This window comes from Anomaloglossus baeobatrachus, chromosome 3, assembly GCF_048569485.1.
Source record: "Anomaloglossus baeobatrachus isolate aAnoBae1 chromosome 3, aAnoBae1.hap1, whole genome shotgun sequence".
Taxonomy (NCBI): domain Eukaryota; kingdom Metazoa; phylum Chordata; class Amphibia; order Anura; family Aromobatidae; genus Anomaloglossus; species Anomaloglossus baeobatrachus.
This window is the reverse complement of record NC_134355.1, coordinates 204638428-204652007: the sequence shown is the minus strand read 5'-3', so window position 1 is coordinate 204652007 and position 13580 is coordinate 204638428. Positions and strand designations below refer to the sequence as shown.

The following is a 13580-nucleotide window of genomic DNA, read 5'->3' as shown; positions in this document are numbered from 1 at the left end:
CCGAACGTTCAGCTGAGCGCCCGGCCGTCGGCAAGCGACAGCGCTCAGCTGAATGACCGGCCACCAGCATGCCCGGCCGCCGGCAAGTCACAGCGCTCAGCTGAGCGCCCGCCCGCCGGCATGCCCGGGCGCCGGCAAGTGACAGCGATCAGCTGATCACCCGGCGGCCGGCTGCAGGGAGCGATCAGCTGATCACCCGGCGGCCGGGAGCGATCAGCTGATCACCTGGCAGCCGGCTGCAGGGAGCGATCAGCTGATCACCCGGCGGCCGGCTGCAGGGAGCGATCAGCTGATCACCCGGCGGCCGGCTGCAGGGAGCGATCAGCTGATCACCCGGCGGCCGGCTGCAGGGAGCGATCAGCTGATCACCCGGCGGCCGGGAGCGATCAGCTGATCACCCGGCAGCCGGCTGCAGGGAGCGATCAGCTGATCACCCGGCGGCCGGCTGCAGGGAGCGATCAGCTGATCACCCGGCGGCCGGCTGCAGGGAGCGATCAGCTGATCACCCGGCGGCCGGGAGCGATCAGCTGATCACCCGGCGGCCGGGAGCGATCAGCTGATCACCCGGCAGCCGGCTGCAGGGAGCGATCAGCTGATCACCCGGCAGCCGGGAGCGATCAGCTGATCACCCGGCGGGCGGGAGCGATCAGCTGATCACCCGGCGGGCGGGAGCGATCAGCTGATCACCCGGCGGCCGGCTACTGGGAGCAATCAGCTGATCACCCAGCGGCCGGCTGCAGGGAACGATCAGCTGATCGTTCACTATAGTCTGCCGCTGGTAAAACCGGGAAAAAAAAAAAAAAAAAAATCAAAACGAATTGCGTTGTTTTGCAGCATCCGTTGCATCCGTTGTCACTATATGCAACACATCCGTTGCATCCGTTACACAACGCAATGCAACGGATACCGTTCAACGCAAGTGTGAAAGTAGCCTAACCCAGCTTGTCTAATAATAAAGATTGTGCATTAGATTGCCAAACTATTATTTAAAAGCCTTGGTGGAAGATTGTCTGACTTACAAAAAAATGTTAAAAACGCTGGAAATGTTATAAAGTAATGAAAGAAGATGAAATGATTAAGAGAATGTTAGTAGGATAAGGCCTCCCAAGCCGTCTATATAGGCATGCAGGTCAAAGAAAGTTGAACATAATAATACCTTAATATCTGCGTTTTGATGTCTTATTTTAGAGAAACCCCCATTTTTTTTAATATGGAAATGAGCTGTTAAGATCTATGGGCTGATCATATCGTCCCAATATTCTCCTTCTGGGGGTGTGTACTTCTTTCCTTAATGACACTGCCCAATTATCAGCAGGCAGCCAAATTCAGAGGAAGAACATGCCCCACAATAGCTTAGAGCAGGGTTATCAGTGAGAGATGTAATGACGGACAGTCTGATGATCTGACCTTATTACAGAGCTATTAGATATGAAAAAACCACAATAAACAATTAAAAACATGATAAAACATCACCGAAATGAATCATCTGGGGGAATAGACAGATTGTTACATGGACAGAATTGTTACACAGACAAGGATGGTCTCAGGGAAACCACCAAAGATACTCGGGATTACCCATAAATCCTGTGAATAAATCGGTCACAGTGTGAATAATTACATTCAAATCTTAATCAGTTGAATCCTGAGACCCCCGGTCAGTGTTGAAGTGTCACAAACTGAGGGTATAAAGACTAACCAGGACTATACATGTGAATGGCAGAGGACAGCTAAAAGACCCAATATAGGAGTAATCCCATGTGGGATGTATATAAGCAGGTCAACCATTCAATATAATACCGAACAAGTAAAGAGTTAATTACCTGGAAGTCAGAGGGACAAAGGTTAAACCTTCAGTTTGAGAGACCCCCCAGTGAGGAACCTGGACTTCAAAACTGACCGGGGGTCTCAGGATTCACCTGATTAAGATTTTAATGTAATTAATCACACTGGGACCGATTTTATTCACAGGATTTATGGGTAATCCTGAGTATCTTTGGTTTTCCCGAGACCATCCCTGTCTGTGTAACAATTCTGTCTGTGTAACAATCTGTCTATTCCTCCAGATGATTCATTTTGGTGATGTTTTATCATGTTTTTAATTGTCTATTGTGGTTTTTTTCATATATATTTTTTTTTTTTTTTTAAACTCGTTTTATTGAAGGGTTAAGTATGGCATTACATCAGAAATCAAATGAGCAATTTGTACAGTCAGGATATGGGTAAACATTGGTTAATATCTAGAGTGATAACACATCAATAATCAAGTGAACGTCCTGTATTCTTAGGATGGAATTGAAACAGTAGATACTTCAGATTTGTTTGCTCACAAGTTATATCAAACATGGGGCAGAAAACCCATAGTGACAAGGCATATGCAAACTTGGTGTCGGGGACCACGGCACCCTGCTGATACGTAACCTTATGATCTATAGATTTCCCCTTCCGTATCACTGGAATGATGGCAAATTATTACTACGACAGCAGTATCTGCAGGTTATTAGCCAGGGAACCGGGTGAACCCTCAGTCAAGGGTGAATCCAACCATCTGCCCCATATCTTGTCAAATTTATTTAAAGAACATCTAGTCTTAAATACAAATTGCTCTAGCGGAATTATAGCATTTACCAGTGGAATCCAAGAGGCCATAGATGGGGGATGAGTACTCATCCAATTTAATATAATGCCCTTCCGGGCCAAAAACAGGACCTTTTTTAATAATAGGTTCTCATCTTGGGACCAAGAGTGTACATCTACCACACCAAATAGGCACAGGATCGGGCTCGTAGGAACCGGGTTTTCAAGTATGGAGGAAAGAGCCGCTATAACCTCACCCCAATAAGAGTGAATGACCCGGCATTCCTATATCATGTGCCAGAAATCTGCACCATCTCTCCCACACCTCGGACAACCCTCCCCCACCGACTTGTTTATCTTTTTTAGTCTCTGGGGAGTGATATAACTCTGGTGTATTATGTATAATTGGATCAGTCTGTTGTTAATTGCAGGAGAGACCAAAGTGTGGGATTCGACGATATCGTCCCAAATTACATCATCTATTTCAGGAATCCTGACTCTCCACTTATCCCGGACAGAAAGAGGGTTATTCATGGCTTTGGCCCGAATGAGAGAGGAGTATAGTTTAGAGATAAGACCTTGCGATCTAATAATTCCAATGATCGGGAAGGACAAGAATCTAACCCCACGACCAGAGAACTGAGCCCAAAAGGCGTGCCTGATCTGGAGGTACTGAAACCCATGGGATTCCGGCAATTCGAATTCCGCTCGCAGTTGTGCAAAAGGGCGGAGTTCGCCATCACGGACTATTGAGCTCAGGGAAGCTATTCCGCGATTCCTCCATTCACCAAAGCCCGGCAACCCACAAAAGTGCGGAAGGTCCAGGTTACCCCATAAGGGGGTCTCAATCGGTACATCATGGAATCCGAATATGGCTTTAGCCTCTTTCCAAATCCTGGTCCCCAGTTTGTGTATCAGGAGGATGCGACCCTCAGGGGCTCGTTTGTAATCTGTCAATAGGGGCCATAGGAGATCCACACCCGTGAACTCTGCCAAAAATCCCTCCGGAGAACCCGTCACCCCAGGTAGTGTCCATTGACCCAGATATTTCAGTCGTCCGGCCAGGTAGTATACATAAAGATCAGGAAGGGCCATACCCCCCAGGTCTTTGGGCCTCTGTAATTTGGCCAATTGGACTTTCGATCTGGCAGCACCCCAGACAAAGGTAATCATTAAGTCCAAAGTCCAAAAGAAGGAGCGGGGAATCTGCACAAATACATGCTTGACTACTTTGCACCATGTATTTCTATATGTGTCACGAGTTCAGTAGTTCTAGTGTTAATCCTTCCTGCCACTGAAAGCGGGAGCTGGCTCCATCTATTAAATTTCTCCCCGAGGTGTGATAAAAGAGGGGCGATATTTCTTGCTATCATCTCCGAAGGGCTTTTTGTCAGTATAATCCCCAGGTATTTAAAGTGATCCACCACAGGAATCCTACATATGTGAGTGTTCGCCGTTTCCTCTCTGTCCCGGGACAAAAAGAGGAGGTACGACTTTGACCAGTTTATTGCCAGGCCCGAGAACTCCCCGAATTGGTCAATAAGCTCCACAGCCCTGGGAATGGAGGAATCCGTATCAGATGCAAACAATAACAAGTCATCTGCATACAGAGACAGGCGTTCATCTCCCTTACGGTGCTTCACTCCTTGGTAAATTGGGTCCGCCCGAATACGCACCACCAACGGCTCCATGGCCAGGGCAAACAGGACAGGGAATAGGGGGCATCCCTGTCTGGTTCCGCTTCCCAGGGAGAAAGTTTCTGACACTCCGCCACCCACCTGAATGTTAGCAAACGGTGCTTTATACATAATCTCAATCCATCTGATGAATTCGTTGCCAAAACCAAATGCCCGCAGCACCTCCAGCAGGTATGGCCATTCTATAGAATCAAAGGCCTTGGCCGCATCCAATGAGACCAGAGCCCAATCCTCCTCTAACTTGGTACCCATCTGTAAGATCACCTGCGCCCTCCTCAGGTTATTCGAGGTACTCCTACCCGGAATGAATCCCGACTGGTCTTCATGTATTATGGAGGAGATCACTTTAAGTCTAGTTGCCAATATTTTATAAGAATTTTATAGTCAGAGCTCAACAAGGAGATCGGTCTGTACGAGCCGCAATCCATTGGGTCCTTGTCTGGTTTCAGTAGCAGAACGATGGTTGCCTCATAGAAAGAGTCAGGCAACCGTCCCTTGCGGAACGAAGCCTCAACCGTTTCCAGGAGGGCTGGAGCAAGCCCCCCCTGATATTTGCTAAATATTTAAATTGGGAGTCCGTCAGGACCGGACGCCCTACCTTTATTAAGTGCCCCCATCGCTTCCACCACATCCTCCATACTAATGGGCTCATCCAAGGCCGATCTCTGAGCCGAAGTCAGTCTGGGAAACTCCAGACCTCGCAGGTAATCAGCAATCTCCTCCCTCGACATGGTCAGTCTGGATTCATATAGGTTCCTATAAAATTCCAAGAACACTTCCAAAATGTCATTAACGGAAGTAACTGGTTCACCACTAGGGGCTCTAATCTTAAGGACCGCAGGTGAGCTATTGGACTGGTGCACCAAGAACGCTAGTAAGCTACTAGATTGGTTCCCTTGCTCGAAATACCTCTGGTTCGTGAAGAAGACATGTCTCTTGGCCTTATTCTGTAAATATAAAATATTTCCTCCCAGCTTGTAACCATTGGGTTGTGTTTTCTTCGGACGGGTCCGAAGTAAATCTATGTTCTAGTGTTCTATTTTGAGTGGCCAATTCCTCCTCCTCTCTGGCCGTCTGTTTCTTGATATATGAGATGGAGGAGTGACAGCATCCCCTCAAATACGCTTTAAGTGCGTCCCAATAGGCCGAGTGATTTTCCTCTATGGATTTCGTCTCAGTGTATGCCATAATTTGGTCAGGAATCCTATCATTGGTTCCAAAAAGTGTAAGTCACCAAGGGTTAATTTTCCGTGACAATCTGTGATTTACATCCCTCCCATTTAATGCCGACAAATACCGGGGAGTGGTCTGATACTGATCTGGGCAAGTGGCATACCATTTGTATATGAGCACAGACTCTCTCATTCACACATATGTAGTCAATCCTAGATAAAGAGTTTTTTCCCGGAGTATATCATGTGTATTCTCTCAATACTGGATTGTAGAATCGCCACATGTCACGCCATCCCACCTCCTGTAGGAATGCGCTCAGTCTGGTTTGTATTGCATGAGAGATTGAGATCTGTTGGGAGCTGAATCTATCCAATCCTGGTTTATTGATCAAGTTAAAGTCCCCCATGCAGAGCACCAGAGCTTGTGGGAATTGCGAGGCAAACTTAGCCGCCTCATACAGTATCGAAATACCCATTGCAGGGGGGATGTATATGGCTAGGATCACTATCATTACACCATCAATGTGAGCTTGGATAAACACATCTCCCATCATTATCCTTTATGATCCTACCCGTGTCCCAGCGCAATGTTTTGTGGATTAGCACTGATACTCCCCTAGAATATGAGGAATGAACAGAATGGGCTGATCATTGAACCCAAGGCTTCTGTAGCACTGTAGTGGTCTCTAACGATAAGTGGGTCTCTTGTAAACATACGATCTGAGCTTTGGATCTTCTGATATGTGCAAATACTGCTGCCCTTTTCCTGGCTGTGCCCAGTCCCCTAACATTCCATGTCATCAAGTTTAAAGCCATTGAAAGATATCACCTGCTAGACTAAATGAAGTATGTCAAGAACTCAACCTATAGTAGAACTTGGGTAAACGTACCCTTGAATGCAAACAATCGGCTGCACTTACGCAGCTGACAAGAACTGGTCCAATAGTGTGACCAGGAGAGATTTTCCCTAGCATCGACTAGGGTGAACCAATGTGGCTAGATAACGTGCTTGGTACGGGGGTGTCCTTAAACAAGGACTTGAGCGGTTACTGCAGTCCAACAGCTTAAATTTATCAATTACCTTGCTACACAACCTATAACATGTATAAATAAGGGAAAGAATAAAGGGATATGGAAATAGGAGGATAAGGGGGGGAGAGAAAGAGGAAGAAGAGGAAAAAAAAAAAGGGGGGTGGGGAAGGGAGTGGTATGGAGGGGGGGGAGGAGAAGTGTGAAGGAGAGGTATGGAGGGGGAGGGAGCATGGGGGGGAAGCGGGGGGTTGAGGGAGGGGGGAGTTGGAGGTTGAAGACAAGGGAAGAAGGACTGTGGGGGGAGAGATTTAGGGGACAGGCGGGGGAGAAGGGTTGGTGTGAGAGAAGGAGAAGGGGGGGCGAATAAGGGGGGGCAGGGATAAGGGGGTTGAGCAGGAGGGGGGGGAATAAGAGTGGGGAGGAAACTAAAGGGATAATTGCAAGTAGCCTTAGGTTATGAGATACTATAATCAGGGCTGTGGAGTCGGAGTCGTGGAGTCTGAGTCGGAGCTCATTTTGGTGGAGTCGGAGTCGGAGTCGGTATAAAATGCACCGACTCCGACTCCTAAAATATATAATAAATTGGGGACAGGAGTGCAATGCAGAATGTGCTGAATATTTTACTAAATAATAACATTTAGTATAATGCTTATATTTAAGTGAAAAATGTATTGTAGTACAATGTGAACATCAGACATTTAATTGTTTTTATGATACAATAATCAAGATATTTGGATAGAACATAAAATATATTTATTGGAATACAACTTTAGAACACAAAAAACTGTAATAAATTGTAAATATGTAATACACTATGTAATATACAGTAGATTACATATATATCTTGTGTGTGTATATACACTGTATATACATATATATATATATACAGTGTATATACACACACAAGATATATATGTAATCTACTGTATATTACATAGTGTATTACATTTACAATTTATTACAGTTTTTTGTGTTCTAAAGTTGTATTCCAATAAATATATTTTATGTTCTATCCAAATATCTTGATTATTGTATCATAAAAATTATTAAATGTCTGATGTTCACATACACATATTCATGTACTACAATAAATTTTTCACCTAACTATAAGCAATATATGTAGGAGTCGGAGTCGGAGTCGGAGTCGGAGTCGGAGTCGGAGTCGGAGTCGGAGTCGGAGTCGGAGCCGGAGTCGGAGTCGGAGCCGGAGTCGGAGCCGGAGCCGGAGTCGGAGCCGGAGCCGGAGTCGGAGTCGGTGCAAGAGAATTTGAGGAGTCTGAGTCGGAGTCGAAGGTTTGGCTTACTGACTCCACAGCCCTGACTATAATACGTGGTAGCCTAAGGAGCTTCATAAAGTTCTACAATAGAAAAAAAAAACAACATTGTGAACTTAGGTGTGTTGCAGAATAGTGCGATCCCAAAATGGGGTCCCATACCAGACCGAGAAATACAGGATAACATGAGTCCGCTTGAAGGTGCTTTTGGTGACGCAGCAAAGGTCCGGCCCAGGTCCCATCAGACCTCACCTCAGTCCTGGCCCCACAAGCGACGCAACTGCCACCGAAGTGGCGGTAATCCGAGACTCTAGGACTCAAACTGAACGCAGCAATGATCGCAGGCCGTATTATATCCGAGAACGCGGCCCCGGCCCGCCTCCAGTCATCCAGACGCGAGGGGGGGAGGCCAGACAACTGGCTCAGTGGAGGATCCATGTTGGTCACATCTGGGGACCCACAAGCGTCCGGAGGATCGCGATCGCAACAGCGCATCTTCACACAATCACCAGCTTGTCAGCAATCTGGAGCCAGGAGATCGGGAGGCGGACGCAACAGCGATCCCAAACCCCCTTCCATTTACAAAACAGGAGAAAAGAAGGAAAAATTATTTTGCGCCTTCAATAGCGAGGGACGCAGTATTCCAACAGTGGAAGATCAAAAAATCGATCGCAACAGCGATTTCAAACACAACGCCCCAGAAACCGGGGTCGCATTTCCGTCCTCACTCCGGGAGAGAAAAGGAGAGGTGGGCCGAAACTGCGATGTAGACATACCAACGATCACCAGGATGTCGCCCGAATCAGCAGCGCATCAGCGTTTCCTTTTCAGCGAGTTGATCCAATCTTCCGCTTCCGCAGGAGAGGTGAAAAACAGGGAACGCTCTTGATGAACCACTCTAAGGCGGGCTTTGCACGTTGCGACATTGCAAGCCGATGCTGCGATGTCGCACGCGATAGTCCCCGCCCCTGTCGCAGGTACGATATCTTGTGATAGCTGGCGTAGCGATAATTATCGCTACGCCAGCTTCACATGCACTCACCTGCCCTGCGACCGTCGCTCTGGCCGGCGACCCGCCTCCTTCCAAAGGGGGCGGGTCGTGCGGCGTCACAGCGACGTCACACGGCAGGCGGCCAATTGCGGCAGAGAGGGCGGAGATGAGCAGGATGTAAACATTCCACCCACCTCCTTCCTTCCGCATAGCCACTGGCGGCAGGTAAGGAGATGTTCCTCGTTCCTGCGGCTTCACACACAGCGATGTGTGCTGCCGCATGAACGAGGAACTACATCGTACCTGTCGCGGCACCGGCATTATGGAAATGTCGGCGCCTGCACCGATGATACGATAACGACGCTTTTGCGCTCGTTCTTCTTATCATCTCGGATTTACACACTACGACATCGCAAGTGACGCCGGATGTGCGTCACTTTCGATTTGACCCCACCGACATCGCACCTGCGATGTCGTAGTGTGCAAAGCCGCCCTAAGACCAGCTGGGAAGATCATGGAGTAGACAATCTGGTGTTCTCTAAGGCGTCTTTTCACTTGGATGAAGGATGCCCTTGTTTTCTGAAGAGACGCAGAGAAGTCAGGGAAGATCAATATGGAGGCGTTATGTGAGATCGGGCCCTTGCGTCTTGCCGCACTTAGGATCGCATCTCTATCCCTGCTGCTCAATAGCCGGGCCAAGAGGGATCTGGGCTGCGCTCCCAGGGTAGGAGGCCTAGCCGGCACCCGATGGGCTCTTTCTATGGCGAAAGCCGCAGACAAAGTCGCATCAGGGAAGGTTTCGGAGAGCCAAGTTTCCATAAACTTACATGGATCGCTCCCTTCTGTTCTCTCCGGCATCCCTAGGATTCTTAAATTATTGCGACACAGACGATTCTCTAGATCATCAGCCCTCTGTGCCCATTTGTTTTCCGCATTTTCCAAGGAGGCTAGTCTGCTCGGTGTTGCTCTTGCGTCGTCTTCTAGCGTGGAGATCTGTTCCGTCTCCTTTACCCACTCTATTAGGTTTTGCAAATCCAGCCTGAGGAGACCCACATCGATCTTAACCTCCTCGATTTTGCCCGTCAGCGACACTTTCGAATCCTGTATCGCTGCAAGTAATTGTGTAGTGACTTGCTGTAAGGTCATCTCCTGCGATCCCTTAGATCCGGCCTCCATGTCCTCCTCCTCCTCCGCCTCGCTGGCTTCCCACTCTGCCTGTTTCCGGCGCCATCTTTCTGGGAGTCACGGGCAAATTTCTCCAGCTTCTCGGCCGCCGCAGCGCTATGACCTCTGCTCATGTTACCGATCAAGATAATCACCGCACCACAGGTAATCTGGAGCTGTATTTAGGCACCAATTTCAGCAGGATTAATATTGTAAATCAGCGTTGGATAGCGGAGCTGCTCTCAAGTGCGACCGCTCATGCTGCCCGCTGGCCACGCCCCCCAGTTTTTTCATATCTAATAAAATTGTCCATTTCTTGCACAATACTACTTGTCCTCTTGTGTATACCTGTATCTCGGAGTAGAGCAGTCATGGGTTGTGGTCCTTTGTGACCGTCTCTCAGCACTATTGCCTCTGGTTCTAAATGTTGAGGTTTCTGTATTCTTATTACAGAGCTGTGTATGATTACATAGTAATCACACTTAAGTCTGCTCTGTGCTAGGCACAAATAGTTCTTCGGCTTTCATCACAGCATCCAGTGTGGGTGGGGGGGAACTGACCGCCCTTTAAGAGGAGAACTGATAGAAGTGGTCTTAATGATACGTAGCTCAACTCTGCTGTATTGCCAACCCACACCCCACACTGACTGCAGAGATGAAAGCTGAAGAAGTATTAGTAATCCCACTTAACTCTGCAATGAGACCAGGAGATGCTGTCATTACATATCTCGCACTGAAAAGCCTGCTCTAAACTATTGGCTAATATGGGTTCATGTTCTTCTTCCCCCAAATGTTGCAGCTTGAATATGATTGGGCAACGTCATACAGGTGTAAGAAATACTCGCCTCCAGACTTTAGCAAAGATCTTTGTCCAACCAATAAATCTTAACAGCTCATTTCCATGTTAAGAAGAATATGGATTTTTCTGCCATAAGACATTTGAACATCTGATCTCCGCTATCAATATGTAATTTTATTCAACTTCCATGTCCATATAGAAGGCTTAGGAAGGGTTAAATGAGTTGTCCGACATAAACTCAAAATTTTTTGGTAAGCTAATCTGTGCTCTATTGTCATATAAAACACCCCTACATTGTTTTTTGTTTTCTAACTTTTGTTCCTCTTGAATTATCCCTTTATTCTCTGCAGCTCTTTGTTTACATTCAGCTCCAGCATACTGACCTCTTCCTGTGCTAAACCTCACAGTCACAGCTGGCACCGCCCGGCCTCACTGTCCAGCCCCGCCCCCAGTTTGCCCTGCATACACATTCCCTGTCGGTATTCTGCCCCAGCACCTGACCTGTTAACACTCTAGCATTGGAAATAACAGCACCCCACACACACACCGGGCTCTGCACCCCACACACACACCGGGCTCTGCACCCCACACACACACCGGGCTCTGCACCCCACACACACACCGGGCTCTGCACCCCACACACACACCGGGCTCTGCACCCCACACACACACCGGGCTCTGCACCCCACACACACACCGGGCTCTGCACCCCACACACACACCGGGCTCTGCACCCCACACACACACCGGGCTCTGCACCCCACACACACACCGGGCTCTGCACCCCACACACACACCGGGCATTGCACCCCACACACACACCGGGCTCTGCACCCCACACACACACCGGGCATTGCACCCCACACACACCGGGCATTGCACCCCACACACACCGGGCTCTGCACCCCACACACACCGGGCTCTGCACCCCACACACACCGGGCTCTGCACCCCACACACACCGGGCTCTGCACCCCACAATACACCGGGCTCTGCACCCCACAATACACCGGGCTCTGCACCCCACAATACACGGAGCTCTGCACCGACCCCCACCCCCATTGGAAACACATGTAGGCTACATTCACATGACCATTCCTTTTTTGTGGTCCGCAAAAAACGGTCTGTTTGTTTCACGGATGCATCCGTGTGGCATCAGTGTGACATCCGTTCCGTATACTGTCCGTGTGTCATCCGTGTGCCTTAGTTTTTTTTTGTGGACCGCAAAAAACGGAAGCAGCAAGAAGGATAAATAGATGAGTAGATATAGAGATAGATAGATATAGACAGAGAGATAGAGGGAGGGATGGATGGATGGATGGATGAATGAATGAATGAATGAACAGAGGGATAGATAGATAGATGAATGAGAAAGACCTATATAATATCCTACCCCCCTGCATATTCTAAGCTGGCACCCTTTAGTGACTTTCATGTGGCACTAAAGGGTGCTTAGCCTTGTATTTAGCCAAAAAAGAAATAAATAAATTAATAAAAAAAACGACGTCGGGTCTTCCCATATCTTTTGTAGCCAGCTAGGGTAAAGCAGACGGCTGCAGCCTGCAAACAACAAATGGCAGCTTCACCTTGGCTGGTAATCCAAAACAGAGGGCACCCCACGCTGTTATTTTAAATTAAATAAATAATTTAAAACAAAAAACACGGGATCCCCCCAAATAGGATCACTAGCCAATGTAAAGCAGACCGCTCTGGTCTGGTATTCTCAGACTAGGGAGGTCCACTCTTATTGGACACTCCCCAGCCTAAAAATAGCAGGCTACAGCCAACCCAGAAGTGGCGCATCCATTAGATGTGCCAATCCTGGCGCTTTGCCCCAACTCATCCCATTGCCCTGGTGCGGTGGCAAACGGGGTAATATATTGGGTTGATGCCAGATGTGTAATGTCACCTGGCATCAAGCCCTGGGGTTAGTGATGTCAAGCGTCTATCAGATACCCGACATCACAAATCCAGTCAGTAATAAAAAAATTAAAAAAAGACAACAAAAAAAGTTTTATTTGAAAAAACACTCCCCAATACATTCCCTCTTTCACCAATTTATTGAAAAGAACAATCAAATCCGGGTCCGGCGTAATACAATAAGGGGGTCCCACGACGATCTATACCATAATCAATGTCCCAGTCAATGTAGAACAGAATGTTCCCCATTGGCTGGGAGAGTAGTGCAGTGACCTGAGCTAACATCAATAGGTCAGCCCAGGTCACTGCAGGGGATGACGAGCGCTGATGTCAGGAGGTTGGATGAGATCATTACCTGCTGTGACAATCTCCTGCACTCCTGACGTCAGCGCTGTCACTGACTTCTATGCCCGCCGCGTTCTCAGCAGTATGTATCGCGGGAGCCCGTAACGTCACCACTAGTGACAGTCTTGGGCTGCCCGCGAGACTTGATGTGAGAATGCATCGGGCATAGAAGGCAGTGACAGCGCTGACGTCAGGAGTGCAGGAGATCGTCACAGCAGGTAATGATCTCATCTAACCTCCCTGACAGCAGCGCTCGTCATCCCCGCGGCTGCCTGCATTGCAGTGTGAGAAGCTGTTGATACTACAGTGCAAGCAGACGCGTGGCTGGCAGGGAGCGGGACACAGACTGCACAGGCAGTGATGAGAAGCAGCGCTGCGCTCCCTCTCATCAGTGCTTTAAAATGTATCGGCATCTGTGATGCTGATACATTTGAATGTGCAATCCTGAGCAGGGGGCCCGGTACTGGCGGTGACACCGCCGCCAGGCCTCTCCCCATAGCTCACGTGTCCAACAGTAGTGCCGGGGGAGGTTGCGGGGAGAGTACGGGGTGCGGGGGAATGTGTGGGAGGGTGCAGGGAAGTGGGGCAGCGACTCCACGCACTGTACCCGTCC

General features: G+C 48.5%; 1 protein-coding gene across 1 annotated transcript in view; it reads left to right on the top strand.

The window, feature by feature from the left end:
- Positions 1-13580, top strand: part of GALNT2 (polypeptide N-acetylgalactosaminyltransferase 2) — a 188410-nt gene that overhangs the window by 92805 nt on the left and 82025 nt on the right. The window lies entirely within an intron of this gene.